This window comes from Oncorhynchus masou, chromosome 15 (assembly GCF_036934945.1).
Source record: "Oncorhynchus masou masou isolate Uvic2021 chromosome 15, UVic_Omas_1.1, whole genome shotgun sequence".
Taxonomy (NCBI): Eukaryota; Metazoa; Chordata; class Actinopteri; order Salmoniformes; family Salmonidae; genus Oncorhynchus; species Oncorhynchus masou.
This window is the reverse complement of record NC_088226.1, coordinates 60746199-60761133: the sequence shown is the minus strand read 5'-3', so window position 1 is coordinate 60761133 and position 14935 is coordinate 60746199. Positions and strand designations below refer to the sequence as shown.

General features: G+C 41.7%; 1 long non-coding RNA gene across 6 annotated transcripts in view; it reads right to left on the bottom strand.

Annotated features, from left to right (window-relative positions):
* Positions 1-9246, bottom strand: part of LOC135556582 (uncharacterized) — a 28629-nt gene extending 19383 nt beyond the window's left edge. Inside the window, exons 1-2 of one of the 6 annotated variants that reach the window (XR_010458015.1) lie at positions 8968-9246; positions 8338-8387 (exon numbers count right to left, since the gene is read on the bottom strand). This is a non-coding gene — a long non-coding RNA (uncharacterized LOC135556582). Of the gene's footprint in view, positions 1-8337; positions 8680-8967 lie in introns of those variants that run through there. The other 5 variants (XR_010458019.1, XR_010458017.1, XR_010458018.1 and 2 more) reach the window with 5 other exon arrangements.
* Between the last annotated feature and the right edge of the window lie 5689 nt (positions 9247-14935).

Below are 14935 nucleotides of genomic sequence, written 5' to 3'. Positions count from 1 at the left end.
TGTTTAACATGAGTCTGGAAGGACAGTTTACAGTCCAGCCAGACACCTAAGTATTTGTAGTCGTCCACATATTCAAAGTCAGAACCGTCCAGAGTAGTGATGCTGGGTGCGGGCATCGAACGGTTGAAAAGCATGTATTTGGTTTTACTAGTGTTTAAGAGCAGTTGGAGGCCACGGAAGGAGAGTTGTATGGCATTGAAGCTCATCTGGAGGTTAGTTAACACAGTGTCCAAAAAAGGGCCAGATGTATACAGAATGGGGTTGTCTGTGTTGAGGTGGATCAGGGAATCACCCGCAGCAAGAGCGACATCATTGATATATACAGAGAAAAGAGTCGGTCCGAGAATTGAACCATGTGGTACCCCCATAGAGACTGCCAGAGGTCCAGACAATAGGCCCTCCGATTCGACACACTGAACTCTGTCTGCAAAGTAGTTGGTGAACCAGGCGAGACAGTCATGAGAAACCAAGGCTGTTGAGTTCTTCAGAAGTTCCAGCTAGGCAATCTAACGTAAGTTAGCTAATTCATTTGCTAGCTATCATACAGTAGCCATACATTAATAATTATATAACTAATATAAGTAGACATGCAATCATAATTTACTGTAGCGCATATAAAAGCACCCACAAGCTACCGGTTGTTGAAAACACAATCATTGCGGGATGCACGACTGATGACTTTCCGTGCAATTGCGGTCCATTTAAAAATAATTCCTTCCTCCCTCACCCTGCAAGTGAACACTAGTCAGGCATCATGATACGTCATCAGAAGTGTCTACTTAATTTGAGGGCTGAGAGAATAAGGTTTGTATTTTAAGTGTTTGGAATGCAGCCCTGGTTACAGACACAGGCTGCCCAATTCTGAACTTTAAAAAAAAATATATATATTATTGGTCTTTTTACCAATCAGCTCAGCTCGGAAAAATATCTGTTGTGAAAAGATCTGATATGACTCGTCCAAAGACCAATTGGCGGAGAAATATCAGAATTGGGCTCCCTGTGTAAATGCAGCCACACACACCCCTTAAGCCCTCTATGCTCCTTTCAGACCCCTCTTTCAAAGTCACAGATCTCTTCTAGCCATGGTGGCCAAAATAATGGGCAACTTGGAATTTTTATAAATTACCCTAAGCAAATTAATTGCTTAATTAAGTCAGGAACCACACCTGTGTGGAAGCATATACTTTGTCTCTCAATTACTCCGGTGTTTCCTTTATTTTGGCAGTTACCTTAAGATCTCCTGATTCAAGTAGTCAAGGGCTTGATAATTAGTAGACAAGTTGAATCAGGTGCGCTAACTCTGGAAAGATACCCATTTACAACTACTGTCCAGACAGCTCTCCCTTTGCTGTGTGCCACGTGAGTCACATCAGCTAGGCTACACTGTACTATCAGTGGATACTCACTGCTTTCAGGGCAGGTCTGACGGTTTTGACTAGCAGGGGAAACTAGGTCAACTTACGCACAAGGTTAGGAGAATTACGCATAAGGTTAGGGTGATCTCACATCAGCCTCGGTGAGAAAGTCCGGACGGTGTTCCAGGGCGTGTCCTCAGGGCATGTGCAGACCAGCTGTCAGGCGTCTTCACAGGCATTTTCAACCACTCCTCGTCCCAGTCTGTAATGCCATGTTTCAAGCTGACAACCATCATTCCGGTTCCCAAAAACTTTGAGGCATCCTCCCACAATGACTACCGCCTTGTAGCACACATCTGTAATAATGAAGTGGTTTGAAAGGCTGGTCATGGCAGAACTCTATCATCCCAGACACCCTGTACACACTCCAATTTGCATACCGACTCAACAGATAGATCCACATACATTGCAACACCTCCCTCTGCAACTGGACTTTCTGACAAGCCAGATAGTAAGAGTAGGCAACAACTCTGCCATTCTGACCCTCAACATTGCCCCCCCCCCCCAAGGGGTGTGTGCTTAGCCCCCTGTACTCCCTGTTCATCCATGTCTGTTTCCACTCACCACTCCAACAAGTTTGCTGATGACACGACAGTGGTAGGCCTGATCACCAACAGCGATGAGGTCAGAGACCTGGCAGTGTGGTGCAAGGACAACAGCCTCTCCCGCAACGACAGGTAAGACCAAGGTGCCAATCGTGGAAACAGGGGCGGGTGCACATCCCCATCCACGGGGCCGCAGTGGAGAGGGTCAAGAGCTTCAAGTTTCTTGTGTCCATACCACTTAGGACTTAACATGGTCTTCTCATGCCAGCACAGCCGTAAAGAAGCCTGAAGAGGCTGAAAAAATGTGGCATGGCCCATTAGATCCATAGGAACTTTTACAGTTGCACCATCGAGAGCATCCTGACTGGTTGTAAATCCGTCTGGTATGGCAAGTACACAACCCTCAACTGGAAGCCCTATACAGGGTGGTGCCGACTGTCCAGCACATCACTGGGAGGAGCTCACAGCCATGCAGGACATACACGCAAGGCGGTGTCTGAGAATATGGATCTGAAAACCAGTCACTATCTGGTGACCCCCATTTGCTTCATGCAGCACGACACATACATATCCTTTGCATAGAGTTGACCAGGCTGTTGATTGTGGCCTGTGGAATGTTGTCTGGAAATATTGGTGGGAACTGCAACACACTGTCGTACACATTGATCCAGAGCACCCCAAACAGGCTCAATGGGTGACATGTCTGATGAGTATGTAGGCCATGGAAGAACTAGGACATTTTCAGCTTCCAGGAATTGTTTAACAGATCCTTGCGACATTTATCATTCTGAAACATGAGGTGATAGCAGCTGATGAATGGCACGACAATGAGCCTCGGGATCTTGTCACAGTATCTCTGTGCATTCAAATTGCCATCAATAAACTGCACTTGTGTTCGTGGTCTGTAGGTTATGCCTGTCTAATCCATAACCCAACCTCTGTTCGCAAACCGGTCGCACCACATAAAGTCATACACACTCATCTGCCAAGTAGAGTTGAAACCGGGATTCATTCATGAAGAGCACACTCCTCCAGCATGCCAACGGCATTTGCCCACTTTAGTCAGTTACAACGTGTTGTAGAAATATTTGCTTTATTTCATTTCTCAGATACCGGAACTTGTAAATACAAATAGAATTTATTACAAAGTAACAAGCCGAGCTGGTTCATGGATCAACCAACTTTCCAGCCTCGGCACACACTTTCTATAGTTTTCATCCTTACGTCACACACATAGTAACTCCTCTTTATGTTAATGACTCAGGCCTTTAGCCACCATTATATTTTTGCCTTGCACTCACTTCAGCTTGGTTTCCATTTTCTTATTGGCACAGACATTAGGGCATAGATTCTATTGGTGGCGTAACCATAGCAACGATCCAAAAATAAACAGACTCCCAAGGCACATGCATGTCTAATGGTGCTAAAGTAAAACAAACCTATGCTCCTAATTAGAGGTTGACCGGTTATGATTTTTCAACGCCGATAACGATTACTGGAGGAACAAATAAAGCCGATACCGATTTGCCAATTTTTTTATTTATTTACTTGTGATAATGACAATTACAACAATACTGAATGAACACTTATTTTAACTTAATATAATACACTAAATCAATTTAGCCTCAAATAAATAATGAAACATGTTCAATTTGGTTTAAATAATGCAAAAACAAAGTGTTGGAGAAGAAAGTAAAAGTGCAATATGTGCCATGAAAAAAGTTAACGTTTAACTTCTTTGGGATAGGGGGCAGCATTTTCACTTTTGGATAAATAGCATGCCCAATTTCAACTTCCTGCTACTCATGCCAAGAATATAAGATATACTAATAATATACATATTTGGATAGAAAACATTGAAGTTTCTAAAACTGTTTGAATCATGTCTGTGAGTATAACAGAACATATGTAGCAGGCAAAACCCAGAGGACTAACCGATTTTTTTAGGTCTCTGTCTGTTCAGTGAATTCTCATTGGGAAATTATATTTCTTAGGAACTTGTTTTCTGTTCCTACCGCTTTTACTGGATGTCACCAGTCTTGGGGTGGCAGGGTAGCCGAGTGGTTTGAAATGTTTTGACAAAGTTTACAGGCAACTTTTGAAATGTTTGTAGTGACGTTGCACAATTTGGAAGCTGTTTTTTTCTGGATCAAATGCGCCAAATAAATGGACATTTTGGATATATATGGACGGAATTAATCAAACAAAGAGACCAATTGTGATGTTTATGGGACATATTGGGAGTGCCAACAAAAGAAGCATGTCAAAGGTAAGGCATGTTTTATATTTTATTTCTGCGTTTTGTGTAGCGCCTGCAGGGTTGAAATATGCTACCCAATTTGTTTACTGTTGTGCTATCATCAGATAATAGCTTCTTATGCTTTTGCCGAAAAGCCTTTTTAAAATATGACATGTTGGCTGGATTCACAACGAGTGTAGCTTTAATTGAGTATATTTTCATTTGTGATTTATGAAAGTTAGATTTTTATATCATTTTATTTGAATTTGCTGCACTGCATTTTTCCTGGCTTTGGCCAAGTGGGACGCAAGCATCCCCTATAACATAAGAAGTTAAGGTTATTTCAATTGGCTGATTTCCTTATATGAACTGTAACTCAGCAAAATCTTAGAAATGGTTGCGTTTATATTTTTGTTCAGTATAGAAGGTTGATTAACTGTATTGCAAATATATAGACAGTGGTAGGCCCGATCACCGACAATGACGAGACAGCCTATAGGGAGGAGGTCAAGACCTGGCCAGGTGGTGCCAGAATAAAAAACTATCCCTCAACGTAACCAAGACTAAGGAGATGATTGTGGACTACAGGAAAAGGAGGACACAGCATGCCCCCATTCTCATCACCGGGGCTGTAGTGGAGTAGGTTGAGAGCTTCAAGTTCTTTGGTGTCCACATCACCAAAAAAGAAACATGGTCCAAACACACCAAGACAGTCGTGGAGAGGGCACACGACAAAGCCTATTCCCTCTCAGGAAACGCCTTTTTATTTTACCCCAAGCCACAAGACTCCTGAACAGGTAATCAAATGGCTACCAGGACTATTTGTATTGTGCCCCCCCCACTTTACACTGCTGCTACTCTGTTTATCATATATGTAGTCACTTTAACCATACCTTCATGTACATACTGCCTCAATTAGTCCGATTTACCGGTGCCTGTATATAGCCTCACTACTGTTATTATTCACTGTCTTTTTACTGTTTTTTTAGTTCCTTACTTATTATTCACCCAATACCCATTTTTTTACTCAAATTGCACTGTTGGTTAGGGCCAGTAAGGTAGCATTTCACTGTAAGGTCTACTACACCTGTTGTATTCGGTGCACGTGACAAATAACCAACAACGACGAGACGGCCTACAGGGAGGAGGTGAGGGCCCTCGGAGTGTGGTGTCAGGAAAATAACCTCACACTCAACGTCAACAAAACTAAGGAGATGATTGTGGACTTCAGGAAACAGCAGAGGGAACACCCCCCTATCCACATCGATGGAACAGTAGTGGAGAGGGTAGCAAGTTTTAAGTTCCTCGGCATACACATCACAGACAAACTGAATTGGTCCACTCACACAGACAGCATCGTGAAGGCGCAGCAGCGCCTCTTCAACCTCAGGAGGCTGAAGAAATTCGGCTTGTCACCAAAAGCACTCACAAACTTCTACAGATGCACAATCGAGAGCATCCTGGCGGCCTGTATCACCGCCTGGTACGGCAACTGCTCCGCCCTCAACCGTAAGGCTCTCCAGAGGGTAGTGAGGTCTGCACAAAGCATCACCGGGGGCAAACTACCTGCCCTCCAGGACACCTACACCACCCGATGTTACAGGAAGACCATAAAGATCATCAAGGACATCAACCATCCGAGCCACTGCCTGTTCACCCCGCTATCATCCAGAAGGCGAGGTCAGTACAGGTGCATCAAAGCAGGGACCGAGAGACTGAAAAACAGCTTCTATCTCAAGGCCATCAGAATGTTAAACAGCCACCACTAACATTGAGTGGCTGCTGCCAACACACTGACACTGACTCAACTCCAGCCACTTTAATAATGGGAAATGATGTAAATATATCACTAGCCACTTTAAACAATGCTACCTTATATAATGTTACTTACCCTACATTATTCATCTCATATGCATACGTATATACTGTACTCTATATCATCGACTGCATCCTTATGTAATACATGTATCACTAGCCACTTTAACTATGCCACTTTGTTTACATACTCATCTCATATGTATATACTGTACTCGATACCATCTACTGTATCTTGCCTATGCTGCTCTGTACCATCACTCATTCATATATCCTTATGTACATATTCTTTATCCCCTTACACTGTGTATAAGACAGTAGTTTAGGAATTGTTAGTTAGATTACTTGTTGGTTATTACTGCATTGTCGGAACTAGAAACACAAGCATTTCGCTACACTCGCATTAACATCTGCTAACCATGTGTATGTGACAAATAAATTTGATTTGATAAACTTTGATTTGATATAGGCATATTGTTCATTTGGAGAAATGGGAGGTGTTTGATGCACAGGAATTCTAATAATGGTAGGCTAATAAAAACGTAGGCCTAATGATAAAACAGATGCATTTGCCGTTGGTAAGGAGATAGCAGCATGTCGTCTAATATGTTTCCTTGACATTTATAGGCCTAAATAATCTTATTGCAGGACATCTCTCCTTTTCTGACATAAGTGTTATAAATTATTCCCACCCCACAACAAATAGTAGGCTAGCATTTATCAAATCACTCATTCAATAGCCAAGCATTCTCAAAGGTAAATAGATCGGTAGCCTTGACAGTATGGGTAGGCTACAGTATTGCTGTACAATATTAGGTGTTCAACATCATAGCCCATTTAAAAAAAAGGTGCTACATGTTATATTTGTGGCCAGAAAATCTATTGTCAAATTGACTGGAGCTGAGTGATTTGTAGAAGTACCACATCATAACAAATTGTGGCATGTAGTAGAAATATTGGTCCAATAATATTTTTCAGATACTGGAACTTGTGAATTCAAATAGACTTTATTACAAAGCAACAAGCCGAAATCGGATATTTTTTTTTAGACCTGAGGAAAGAGTGCCTACTACTGGCCCTTCAACACCATTTCCAGCAGCATCTGGTCTCCAATCTAGGGACCGACCAGGACCAACCCTGCTTAGCTTCAGAAGCAAGCCAGCAGTAGGATGCGGGGTGGTATGCTGCTGGCTCATCTCTTCGTCTTGCTTCTACCTTGTTTACACCCATCTTAACTTGGATATCCCACCTCTTAATGGCACAGACTTCCGAGCATAGATTCTACTGGTGGCGTAACCATAGCAACGATACAAGAAATGCCTAATGAACCTTCCCTTAGCCTAATGACCCAGACACACAAATACGGTAAAGCCTATATTGATTCTTCTTAGTACTCTAAGATACATAACACATGTAATGGAAAATCCCCTATAGGCACAGCATGTAGCTGTGGCACAATCGGTTAGCGGGCGGCTCACCAATAAGAAGGCTGCAACATTAAAACGCATTATTTGGGGGGAAAATGTATTTAAACACTATTATTCCTCTACTACTGTAGATATATTAAAGACATTTTTTATATAACTACAATGCTAAAATATTATATGTAGCACCTCTAAATGTCGGCGCATATTTCGAAACCAGGAGATGAAACCAATCATTCACAGATCAAAAAATATTGAAAAACAATTTTGGAAAAACCACTGAAACGTTCTACACACACCCCTGCCGAAATTTGCCATTGTGCTTTCTTTAAGGAAGTTGGTTGTTCCGCGGACTGATATTTTTTTTATTCAAAGCCTTTATTGAATTCGTGGTCTAATGTATACATGTCTTTGTTCTATGTAAGTAACTTCCACAGGTTTTAGCGCTCGTTCACAAAGCACAAATATAACATGGCACTGTTTTATCAATAAAAACATACTAGGCTATGTTGTGTGTGACAGTTTTCTAAATCCCCATAATTTGTGGCGCACAAAAATCCTAAAATCTCCATTTACGTCAAAATTTCGTCAAAAATGTAAACACTGTTAATGATAAATGAGGCCCCAGGCTTCGTGGGGTTCAGCTAACGTTACGCCCTTACAAAAAAAGATCGCAGTCAGCGTGCAATATAACTACAGTATGCTGCAAATACTTCGTCCAAAACAACGTTTTTTTCGCAGTTGTAATTTTGCAGTGTAACTGCAGTTATAGTGCAGTATAACTTTTGTATAACTTTTGTTATACTGCAGTTTCAAAACTACAATGTTTTGTAAGGGCGCGACTACTCCATTCACCCAAGATCTATAGCCTACTTTAATGTACATTATAAAACGCTTACCTTGTACCTATGTTTGTCCTCTGTAGATGCGTGCCTTTGTTTGCTGAAATCTATAAGTTTTCAAAAGTTAATAAAATACCATTGACTGCATGCTCATTTATGTTTCTCGAAGATGGCAACAAAGCGAAAATGCGCATGCTCAATAAGTATTTGGAGACCTAGGCCTGTCGTCTGAGATTCAAGGTATGCGTTTCTGAACTAAATCTTTTTTTTTTAAGTATTGACCTTGAGCGAATCTATTTAGTCGGAGATTAATTCCACAAAGCCTGTTCTCTGCTCGACTCCGTTGAAGTTAATCAGAAACTTCCTTCACGATGGGTTGAGTTTCGTCAGCTACGATGGACCACCCTGGGTCACGTGTGTATCATGCTAGTCAGAGTTGCTCTGCGCTTTGGAATTCGAAAATGTATTAATAAATCACAATATCATAGGCAGGATCATTTAGCCTAATATAGCCTACTTTCTTCCTTTTCAGTCGGTCAAATAAACACTGCCTTACAGAATTGCCTTGCTTTAGTCTGAAAATATTAGCCTGTAGTTTGAGTTATCTGCTGTCCAGCAGGGACAGATAACTATTTACTTCATGTTAGTAAGAGATAGACCTAAAATTGTTTTAGAAAATGTACTTACAGATTATTCTAAAGACACCTTGTCCGTTAAAACCCGTAATCCTCAAATTGCTCATTTTACTCCAGCTTCAGCAGCCACACCAACTACGTTTTCTACGGTACCTTCTTCTGAAAAGGCATTTACAGATTATCCTATCCTAAAAACGCATTGTCTGTTAAAACCCGTAATCCTCAAATTGCTCCTTTGACTCGTTTCATCAACCACGCCAACTACGTTTGCTACGGTAATTGTTTTCTGAGGTGCGTTCAATTCGCTTCAACGTTTGCTACGTTGCGGAACTGTTTGTACTGAACCACACGTTTCCCCCAAAACGTTCTTTCTTGGTACGTTTGTTCCCATTTGGTGGGTGTGGCTTCAAGGGTGAAACTCTGATATCAACTTTGGAGGGGACAATTACATTACATTTTCTCAAGAGCAATTCCTGAGGGTGACACCAAAAGTAGTGCTGTAACACATAGCCTACGTTGTAATATGTTAAATGTATATTGAGGAACCATAATTACTACTACTGGATAATTGATAGGTACAGTAGTTAAATGAAGGGTTGTCCCAACTTGTTAAATTGTTTAAATCATTATAATAATAATAATAATTATAGCAGTGTTCCTTATCAGTCCAGTATGTTTGTAGGTATTTGTATTTACAACCAGCAATACCAAGCAAGGCCAGTAGGGGGTAATGCTACTGTATACACTGTATGGGTGCAGGTTTCATAAATACAATGAACATGGTGAGATCTCATCTCAAAGAATCTCCATTGAGAACCATCACAAAGTTGGTTTACGCACTGAACTGTCCTTTTTATTGAACTTTTTCTGATTCATTTATATAGTCATTAAATATGTGCCACTGGTTTGAGTCTATTACAACATCTTTACAAGAACAAAACGCTCAGAATAAGTACAGTTCTAAAAGCAAGATAACTACTTCAATGAAAAACCCAAACAAGTCAACCAAAATATCCTTCAGAAATACTTAGTTATTGTTCAGTCAGTGTCTCAACTCTTCAAACAACAGCTATGGACAAGTATGTCACACAAAGTATGCAATTTTAAATAAAATAAAATAAATAATTAGTAAGTGTACTGTCATGTACTAAAAACAACTAAACAAAATAACAAATATCATACTATACACCAGGGGTTCTCAAACAGGGTAGGTGGACCACTAGGGGTCCCTGGTGTAATTGCAAGGGGTCCATGAAATAAAAAAGTATAATGAACGTATTAGCAGAACAAGGAGCAGAACAAGGATTCCAGTAAATTTGGTCCCTGAGGACCAATCAAAACCTTGCCTGCCTTTCCTCAAATTATGCAGGGGTTCCAGTACTCAAAAAAGGTTGAGAACCACTGCTATACACACCACTGAACAAAAGAACTGAACCTATGTTTGAGGGTTTCAATGGATCCAACAAATTGCTGGCAGATATTTTCCTTCAAGACTGTCCAGCCTGTCTTTATGTACATTACAGACAAAATTCTGATCAGCACCTCAACTTGGTCAACCAACCCCCGCACCTCCAGTGGAAGCCTCCTGAGGACCTCTGCTGCCTCTCAACTGCTGCTACCGGGGTATTTGTTGCAAAAGAGAGGCAACTGCACTGAAAGAGAATCTATGTTCAGCTCAGGGTACTGATCTAGAGACTCATCCAACTCCCCCGTGAGAAGCACTCTTTCCAACTTTTACAGAATGTTTAGACTGTCCTGGTCAAAACGGTCGCCAAAATGAACCTCCACACCATCCAGCACTTTAAAAAATTCTGCCCTATAGTGATCCACTGCTTTGCCAGCAAATCTTCCTGAGTGTGTCTCAATGGATTCAATCAGTGTTGGTGCTTTCTCATACATTGCAAGGTAGCTTTTGTCATTTCTGCTGTTTACCACACACGCTGGATAACTGGACACTGATTGGATTTAGCTGATGTGCTGTTACAGTTACACAGTGGGTTTGGCAGTTTTGATGTGCTGTGAATTTTACAATGGCTTTTCTACAGTTCCTAAATCCTGCACTAATGAAGGCAGCATCTGCTCTTTGGCCAAAAGATGGCTGGCTTGAAAACCCTTGGCTACAGTGAAAACAACACTCCTTTTATTGATGGATTATAATGTAGCCGGGGGAAATTGCGAAACCATCTCTCTTGAAACGTCAACACTCTGTTGGCAAGAGTTTGCAGTTCTATAAATTGTGGGTGTGGCTTATATGGTTTTGTGCCATCACTGAGGTAACTGGACAATGCTGTGCCACTGTCCCCTATACTGGTGCAGCTAGCAACAAGGTTGACACCTGGTCCTGCCGTGGCTGTGACACTGTCTCCTATACGGGTGCAGCAGGCAACAAGGTTGACACCTGGTCCTGCCGTGGCTGTGACACTGTCTCCTATACGGGTGCAGCTGGCAACAAGGTTGACACCTGGTCCTGCCGTGGCTGTGACACTGTCTCCTATACGGGTGCAGCTGGCAACAAGGTTGACACCTGGTCCTGCCGTGGCGGTGACACTGTCTCCTATACTGGTGCTGCAGGCAACAAAGTTGACACCTGGTCCTGCCGTGGCCACGACACTGTCCCCTATACTGGTGCAGCTGGCAACAAGGTTGACACCTGGTCCTGCCGTGGCTGTGACACTGTCTCCTATACGGGTGCAGCTGGCAACAAGGTTGACACCTGGTCCTGCCGTGGCCACGACACTGTCCCCTATACTGGTGCAGCTGGCAACAAGGTTGACACCTGGTCCTGCCGTGGCTGTGACACTGTCTCCTATACTGGTGCTGCAGGCAACAAGGTTGACACCTGGTCCTGCCGTGGCTGTGACACTGTCCTCTGAAGTCTCTCTCCCTGGCTCTTTCCCCTTTACCACCCTCACTGACTCACAGTCTGTCTCCTAGAAAATAAATAAGATGTTTGCCGTACTCCTAACTACCAGTACCCAAAACTGCACAATTAATCACAACAGAAATACAATTGCCTTAAACAAATCTTAGTTCAGTCACCAGTTTAAGTTGAGAGTGGGGGTATCCATGGCATTTTCCAATTATGTCGCTATTTTACAAGTAAAAAAAAAGGTAGAACCTTTTATAATGTTGCCAAACAAAGACTCAACAAACTTACCTGAGACTCCCTGTCTCTGCCAGTCTGTCCCTGCCCATCTGTCCCCAGCTCTGCTGTCTGTGTGCCCTCTGTTGCCTGATCTGCTTAATGACATCATTGTGAAACGTTTATCAACTAGTCTTAGGCTACTAGGGTTCTTGCTTTGCGTTTTGGTGTACTGAAAAATTCTCTGATGTCTGTCTTTTTACTTTTTTCTGACATTTCTCTACCTGGCAGGCTGGCTATCTACGCAAACACACACAGTGTGTAGGTTATTTACAGTAGGAGATGGGCTTATATCATCTTATCTTCTATCATTCTATATGGGCTTCGATCTAAAAGGTCGCTAGCAAATGTGAAACGGATTGCAGTGACAAGAGTTGACAGCTGTATGAGTTCACCATTTACACAACATATGCTACCTTTTGTAATTTTAATATAGTTTGTTTCATATTGGCTGGCTTCCAACAATAGCTGAATTTGCAAAGCTAGCGAGCACCAATTCCGTATCTGTGATTCCATCTTTGACGACGCCACATAAACTTAAAAAGGTACTCGCTAGTTTAATAGTTCATGTTTGCCCGCTAGCTCTGCAAATTCAGCTAGTGTGTGTGTAAACCCTGCCAACATAAAAAAAAAACATTGCTATGGCGCGATTGACTGGAATAACCTCACGTCAGCTACGTGCATTGGGAGCCTTTCAGAAAGAAGATACGAACTCTCTGTTACTTGCCAGATAAGGAACTGGCAGTGGATCAAACCATTGTGAGACAAAGGGCGGGGGGACGCAATCCTTTGAAACATAAAAACACGCTATTAAGTGTCTATAATCAGCACAAGTGCCTTCATTGCGTATTATTAATATTATTGAAATTACATAGTTATGTTTACAGTGATATATTGTGGGGGGAAAATCATATTTTTCCCAGGATGGGGGGTCGTGTCCCCCCTAGGATTTCCGCCTATGTGTGGCTTGATCCAAACCTTCCCCGTTTTTCAACTGGTCTTTCAGTACAGCCAAATATTATGACTATACTAACAAGCATTGCGCTTGTATGCAACCAATAAAACTAGTGGGCTCCCGAGTGGGGCAGCGGTTTTAGGCATTTACAAGCACCCTGGTTAGAATCCAGGATGTATCACAACTGTCCGTGATTGGGTGTCCCATAGGGCGGCGCACAATTGGCCCAACGTCTTCCGGGTTTGTTCTTAATTGACCTGCTGAGTTAAATAATGTAACGACCCTGGGTTTATAAGCGCGGAAATCGACTCTGCTGCTCGAGCATGCTTTTACGGAACAGTCGATAGCGCGCCGGATCTCGGGCGAGAAGGTCGAGGGTTCGAGACCTGCTCCCTGCCTGTTTCATTACAATAAAATAAAATATTTTACATTTGAGATACATGTCTCTCCCAACATACATGGCAAGTCAAGAAAAGTCATTGTAACTTGTCCACACTGCAAACTGAAGTTATGAAATAAGAACAACTTCAAAACACATTTACGAAGAAAACATACACATTGCTTTGAAACAGAGTCCAAGGAAAGAACTTTGGCATGTGAGTGCATTGATGTGAGAAATGGTGTGTTTGCAGTCGAAAATACATTTTCTGGTCCAGAAACACCCATACATGTGTGTGAAAAATACTTGGGCTAATTCAGTTCCAACTGTGTTAAAAACTATGTTGCTGGAGTATAAAAAGGTGTTGAATTGTACTTTTTCTTCACTTTTACATACACTGTGTTCACAGAAACATTGCTCGGATCTTGTCCCCTGGACCTTGGAGGACTTTTGGTGTGGATGATGCTCAGGTTAGATATTCCTTTAAATTATTCCACTGAACTGTACCATTTGATTGTCATTCCAGCTCACAGATCACTGCACCTGTTCATAGCCCATCTGTATACAGCCCATCTATCTACCTAATCCCCATACTTTATTTATTTAGCTCCTTTTGCACCACAGTATCTCTACTTGCACATCCATATTTTGCACATATACCATTCCAGTATTTCATTGCCATATTGTAATTACTTCACCACCATGGCCTATTTATTGCCTTAACTCCCTTATTTGACCTAATTTGCACTCACTGTATATAGACTTTGTCTTCTGTTGTTATTGACCAATTATTTATTTTCCACCATAATTTGCAAATAAATTCATTAAAAATCCTACAATGTGATTTTCTGGATTTACTTTTCTCATTTTGTCTGTCATAGTTGAAGTGTACCTATGATGAAAATTACAGGCCTCTCTCATCTTTTTAAGTGGGATAACTTGCACAATTGTTGGCTGACTAAATACTTTTTTCCCCCACTGTATGTATAAATTCTGAAATTCTCATCACTAGTGGATATGTGGTGGTGGTGCCTAGTTGGTGCCAAGTTCTCCTGCAGAACTTTCCCATGCCATTACTCTTGAACGTTAGAAAAACTTTTAATTTACATCCTTAAAATCACTTGTTTCACTGTAGCCAGACTGACCTGAATATATTTTCATATTGAATGTACATGTATGTCATTCACTCACTAAGGTCTGAAGAAGAGAGTTTGAAAGATCGAAAAAGATGGCAAATACAAAACACACTACAGGTAGCAGGTATTTGTAAGAAAGTGCTATTTCTTATGCAAATTACCAGCTTACTGCTATTACATTGCAATAACTGAGACAACACATAACAACGTATTTTCACAGTAAATCATGGTAGGCCTCATACAGGATATCTCTTACACATACACACACTCATTTAAATCATCCACAACACTGTCGAAACAGGATACATCCTAGCCACAGGTGATAGCCGTCAGTTCGGCCACAACATCCCGTGACTGCAAGAGCACACACACATACACACACTAACTGCCGAGGACACACAGATAAGA